Below are 5,975 nucleotides of genomic sequence, written 5' to 3'. Positions count from 1 at the left end.
CAATATATGTATGTACGTAAACACTTAAATGTAGCTCAGTATTGTTATGTAAATCTGAATTTTCTAGAAAGCCTCCACACGCGTATAGATATAACCAACCCCGCGCCAAAAGAAGTATCTATTATTAGTTTGCTATTCAGTGTGCTATAAACTTTCGAAGCTATAACTGTGATTGTTATGACGCTTATTAATCTGAAAACTTCAGATATTTGACCAGCAGAATGTGCAAAGTTTGAACATTACAAATCATTTAATTTTAGTGGATTCCAGTAGGAAAAATATCGGCGTGTGATCAGCGAGAAGGACAAAGCTAGCTAGCTTCCCCTTAAGCGAATTGTATCTATATCAACTCGTAATTAACTCGCTCATCGTGAACCCTCGATAAAATACCAAGGAAGTTCCAGCCTAGAAAGAAGAATTTATATTACTTGTAAGTTTGTGAAACTTTTGTTTATAAGTCATTGTTTGTAATAACTGTAAATTGTATTATTGTTTGTATATGAAAACATATTTGTGTCAAAAAAGAGAACTGTGTGTCAATCTTGTTGGCAAGTATCATAAACTGACTATATATCGGCTTTAACTTAACTGCTAAATCTAAAGTACAATTAAACTATTACATCTAAATTTAAAGTATCAGTTAACTCGATTTCAGACTATTTGCAATTATAATACGTAACAAATGTCATAAGAGTGGCAAACAAGAAGAACTGGCAGCTATTGTTGAATTTATTAATGGAATAAGACAGTCACAAACAAGAAGAACTGGCAGTTATTGCTGAACTTATTAATGGAATAAGACAGTCACAAACAAGAAGAACTGGCAGCTATTGTTGGATTTATTAATGGAATAAGACAGTCACAAACAAGAAGAACTGGCAGCTATTGTTGGATTTATTAATGGAATAAAACAGTCATAAACAAGAAGAACTGGCAGCTATTGTTGAATTTATTAATGGTATAAAATATTAACACAGAAAATACAAAAGTAAAGTTAATAAGTCGTACAATGCGCTAGTATTTTATATGCAATCCCTTTGCTTTATATATAGAATTACCCATTGTTCTTATTCTGTGATACAGTTTATTAATACACTATTATGGAATTTTGTTTCAAATCCTGTATTACTCCCCATAATGTAACCAAATTCCTTTGCCCCTTTCGGCTTTTTCTGTTTCTATATAAATCTTTATAGCCTCAAGACTGTTCAAATTAGGATTTTCTGTGGGCCAGGTCATGGTTGTGAGTGTTCCATGAGATTCTTTATCGTCAAGATATCGTTTCACTACATTTCCGTATACTTGTGATCATTGACTTGCTGAAAGCTGAATCCTACCCGATGAGTCATATACCTGGCAGAATAGCACAATGGATTAAACCTACCTGCACTTGTCAGCAGCCAGTGTGCCATCAGTTTTGAATAAATCTACAATACCAATGTCTAAGAAGCAGCCCATGCTTTATTGGTCCTCCAGGATACTGTCTGTAATTGTCACCAACAAATTTGAAATTAAGTCATCTGTAAAGAGCTCCCTCCTCCAGCTTTGAAGTCTAGAGTCCATTTCAGTCGTTTGGTTTGAATTTCTCTCGTAAGCAGTGCTTTTTTGAGCAGCTGCGCATACACTGAAGCTGTTGCTTTGTTTTAGTGTGTAACTAATTGTTCTGGGGATAACATTTATACCTGTACTTATAGCTAGATCATTGGCAAGTTCACATTGTTGTTTATCTCGTAAAGCGCATACCCCAAGCCACTTAATCTTCAAATAGCCTAAGTTTCTACCTCGATTGTTTCTATTATCACTAATATTAAGTTCATGTAGTATTTTCAGGGTTTTGATACAAGTTCAGAGGGCCTTGCCGTCCAGTTTAGATACCATGACCACTCAGTTTCAGATTACAAATTGATATAAAAATCGTTGACAAATATAAATCACAAACCAAAGTAATATATAACTAAAACTAAACATATTCTTAATAATAAGACGTTACAATTTCTAAGACCTTAATAATAATACTAATAATTGAAAAACATCTGGGAAAACTAACTTCGTGTGAATGTTTGATAACAATGCACTGTCATACAATTTATTAATTAATGTACAATGACATGTAATAGTAGTGTAAACGAATTCATTGAATTATGGCTGACTTTTCCAAAATCTGCACCCTAATTAAGTGAGTGTCCCCCCTCCATTTCGCACATCCAGCCGCTAGGACTAGATACAACTCCTACTGAAATATATATTCTCACCTCAGTCTGTCTTGTGAAGTAGTCTTCACTAGCCAAAACTTTGATTTCTATATGTTTGTTTCCGTCCGGAGAGCCACGACTGTATTCACCACATTACTGCTGGAAATATTAATGGTACTGGAAAGTAATGTCGTTTTTGTTTCCTTAAATTCAAACGTTTCTAATTATGTATTTTCGTTTCTTTTCAGGTAACATTAATTTAACAGGCAAACGAATCCTTCTTGTTCATCAATTTTCTATTAACAAAACTAGTTTTCCTCTAATCAGAAAAAATAACTGACCACATTCCTAACGAGAATCCCATTCGACATTGCATGCTCTATGCTTTTCATAAAGCCAATAAGTCCACGGAGGCAATTCAAAATATTTATGGGGTTTATAAAGATGCCTTCAGTGTTCGCAAATGCCAGCGGTGGTTAAGAAAATTTAGGTCAGGTGATTTTGATCTCTAAGATTACCATCGTTCAGTAGAGTTGGCCAATGACCTTCTGAGGTCAGAGGTTGAGTCAGACCCCCATCAAACCATCCAACAACTGCCCTTGGTTTACTGTTCAAGAACATCTTAAACAGATCGACAAGATCAATAGACAAGGTGTTTGGGTTCCACATAAACGGTCAGATGACAACAGTCAATAGACAAGGTGTTTGGGTTCCACATAAACGGTCAGATGACAACAGTCAATAGACAAGGTGTTTGGGTTCCACACAAACGGTCAGATGACAACAGTCAATAGACAAGGTGTTTGGGTTCTACACAAACGGTCAGATGACAACAAAGCCCAGCGCATAACAATTTGCTATTCATTGATAACCAGACATGAGAAAGAACAATTTTTTCCATCAGATTGTTGAGAAGTGGGTTCTTTATGCCAACATCAAGCGCAAGAATCATTGGCTTAGCCCTGGCCTGAACCCAATTCAACAAAACGGGTTCCTTCTTCAGCGTGACAATGTGGGACCACATTCTGTAAGAATGCCTCAGAAAAAGATCAGAGATTTGGATCGGGAAGTCATGTCTCACCCTTCATACTTTCCTGACATTGTGCCTCTTCAAGACTACAATTTATTCAGACCTATTCAGCACTTTCTCGGGGGTAAAACCTTCAGAAATATTGATGGCATTAAAACTGTTCTCGCTGAATTCTTTGTCTCAAAGAAGCTTCCTTTTATAGACGAAGAACTGGAAGCTTGATTGAAAGATGGCACATTGTCATTAATAATAATGGAGAGTGTGTACTGATTGAAAAATAAATAACTATTTTTAAAAAGATCTTTTACAGTATAAGTTAAAAAAACAACACTACTTCCCGGTACCCCTATTAGTTGGCCCCTTCGTAGCACAGCGATATGTCTGCGGACTTACAACGCTAGAAACCGAGTTTCGATACCCGTGGTGGGCAGAGCACAGATAGCCCATTGTGAAGCTTTGTGCTTCACTACAAACAAACCCTAATAGTTAAAAGAAAACTTTTCTCTTTTCGCTTTCTCTGTGGGAGATCTGATTGTTTAATTTCTAGTTACCTTAAGAAGAGTTGTGGGAGATCTGATTGTTTAATTTCTAGTTACCTTAAGAAGAGTTGTGGGAGATCTGATTGTTTAATTTCTAGTTACCTTAAGAAGAGTTGTGGGAGATCTGATTGTTTAATTTCTAGTTACCTTAAGAAGAGTTGTGGGAGATCTGATTGTTTAATTTCTAGTTACCTTAAGAAGAGTTGTGGGAGATCTGATTATTTAATTTCTAGTTACCTTAAGAAGAGTTGTGGGAGATCTGATTGTTTAATTTCTAGTTACCTTAAGAAGAGTTGTGGGAGATCTGATTGTTTAATTTCTAGTTACCTTAAGAAGAGTTGTGGGGGATCTGATTGTTTAATTTCTAGTTACCTTAAGAAGAGTTGTGGGGGATCTGATTGTTTAATTTCTAGTTACCTTTTACTGTACTTCCCATCAATCATTCATTTTGATGGTGTATTTTTTTGCTTAGAACAAGTATTATAGTCATTCATGTAGGAGCCTGTCCACCGAAGTTGCGTGGGGGCTGACCTCCCATTAAAGTGCTCTGCCTTATCTGAGAAATCAGGATTTAGTCTTTTAAGATTTTCAATTATTTGTAAATTGTGCATCCACTGATGTGGTACTATTAACTATTTTGTTTTTCTTCTGATTTTCCCAATAAAATATGCTAGGAAAGCCATTTTATCTATGTAAACATGTTGTTTTTATTTTTACCCTTTAAATTACTTGATTTTATATTCATGATAGAGGGCATTATTAATATATTAGAGAATATTCAAAATTTAGTGCCTGGAGCTAATACGTAATACACTAATACACGTAGCGAAACTTCCGCACTCATATTGTCTTACGTATACATTAATCATTTATGCTAACACTAAATAAGTTTTTTATTTATTTGTTATTAGTACAAAGTTACACAATTGGTTATCTGCACTGTGCCCACCACGGGTATCGAAACCCAGTTTTAGCGTTACATTGGAAAAGATGCTCAATCTATGGAAACTATGATGTTGTAAACGAACATTTCACACCTGTTTTCTCGAAGAAATTTATTTTTCTTTCTTGTCGGTGTTACATATATATATATATATATTGTTACGTCGCTGCTTGTTTGTTAATTTCCGGTATAAATTATTTCCGAGGAACTTCAGCGATACAAGTCCTTTCTTAAATAAAACTAGTTTATTCTTTCTCGATACAAACTTTGTAATACACTTAATTTCCACAGTCACTTTAAACTTAACAACCTTTATAACACACGCTATAAATCACACTGATTCATACACTTTACTTATGGTGCCTACTGTTCGCTTAACTCAATTATCTCTATCTTCAATCTATATCTCTACAATTCTATCTTTTGCTGGCTTATATACTAAAAAAAGAGGGCGTCTAGCAAACACTGGGACATTCGTGAGGTTTCCCGATAAGTCATGATCTTTCTAGGAACTCCAGCGCGCATGCTCCCAGCGTCGCGTGACTTCCGCTGTCGTAACAATATGTTTAGTTTTAAAACTTTCTAGTTGACTATATTTATCTTATCAAACCACTTGTATTGGTGGATGTCAGTGTTTCCAGTCCATTGGATATCATTAGCCTCATGATTTGCATACTGATAGGCTTAATTCAATTGCAATCTAATATAGTGTTATAAACAACATTTTTTAATGTTGTAATTTAGATGGTAGGTAGAGGGCGCAAGCTTGTGAGAGTAAGTCTAGAATATTTTAAATTAAAAAATTATTAAATATCTAGAACAAGAATTAAGAAGAAGCGCTCGAGTTTTATTTTAAGTCTAGAACAAAAATTAGATGTAAATTTGGGGGAGTCAGACAATAATTTAAGTAATCTTGCAGAGTGAATCAGTGAAGCAAAGCTAGAGTTAAGGACACAGAGAGTTACTCTCTAGCGTGTAAAGTACAACAGTTAATGTGTTTTCTATAACGCATTCTGAGTTACTTTGTCCAAGTAAGTTGATTCTGTATGTTAGTACAGCGAAGTTAACATTGTTTGTAAACGCGGCCTAAAAATTACTATAGCGTTTAAGCGTGTAAAAACGAGAAGGGACAAATAAACTGTTACTACAGCGGAAGTCACGTGACGCTAGTAACACTTCATGAGATTCTCGAAAGATCTTGACTTTTCCTGGCAATTCTAGTCTTTTCTAGGCGCCCTCTATTTTAGTATATAAGCCCGGCAAATAAAGCG

This window comes from Limulus polyphemus, unplaced genomic scaffold (assembly GCF_000517525.1).
Source record: "Limulus polyphemus unplaced genomic scaffold, Limulus_polyphemus-2.1.2 Scaffold6079, whole genome shotgun sequence".
NCBI lineage: Eukaryota > Metazoa > Arthropoda > Merostomata > Xiphosura > Limulidae > Limulus > Limulus polyphemus.
The sequence above is the reverse complement of the archived record's forward strand: the minus strand, read 5'-3'. Positions refer to the sequence as shown.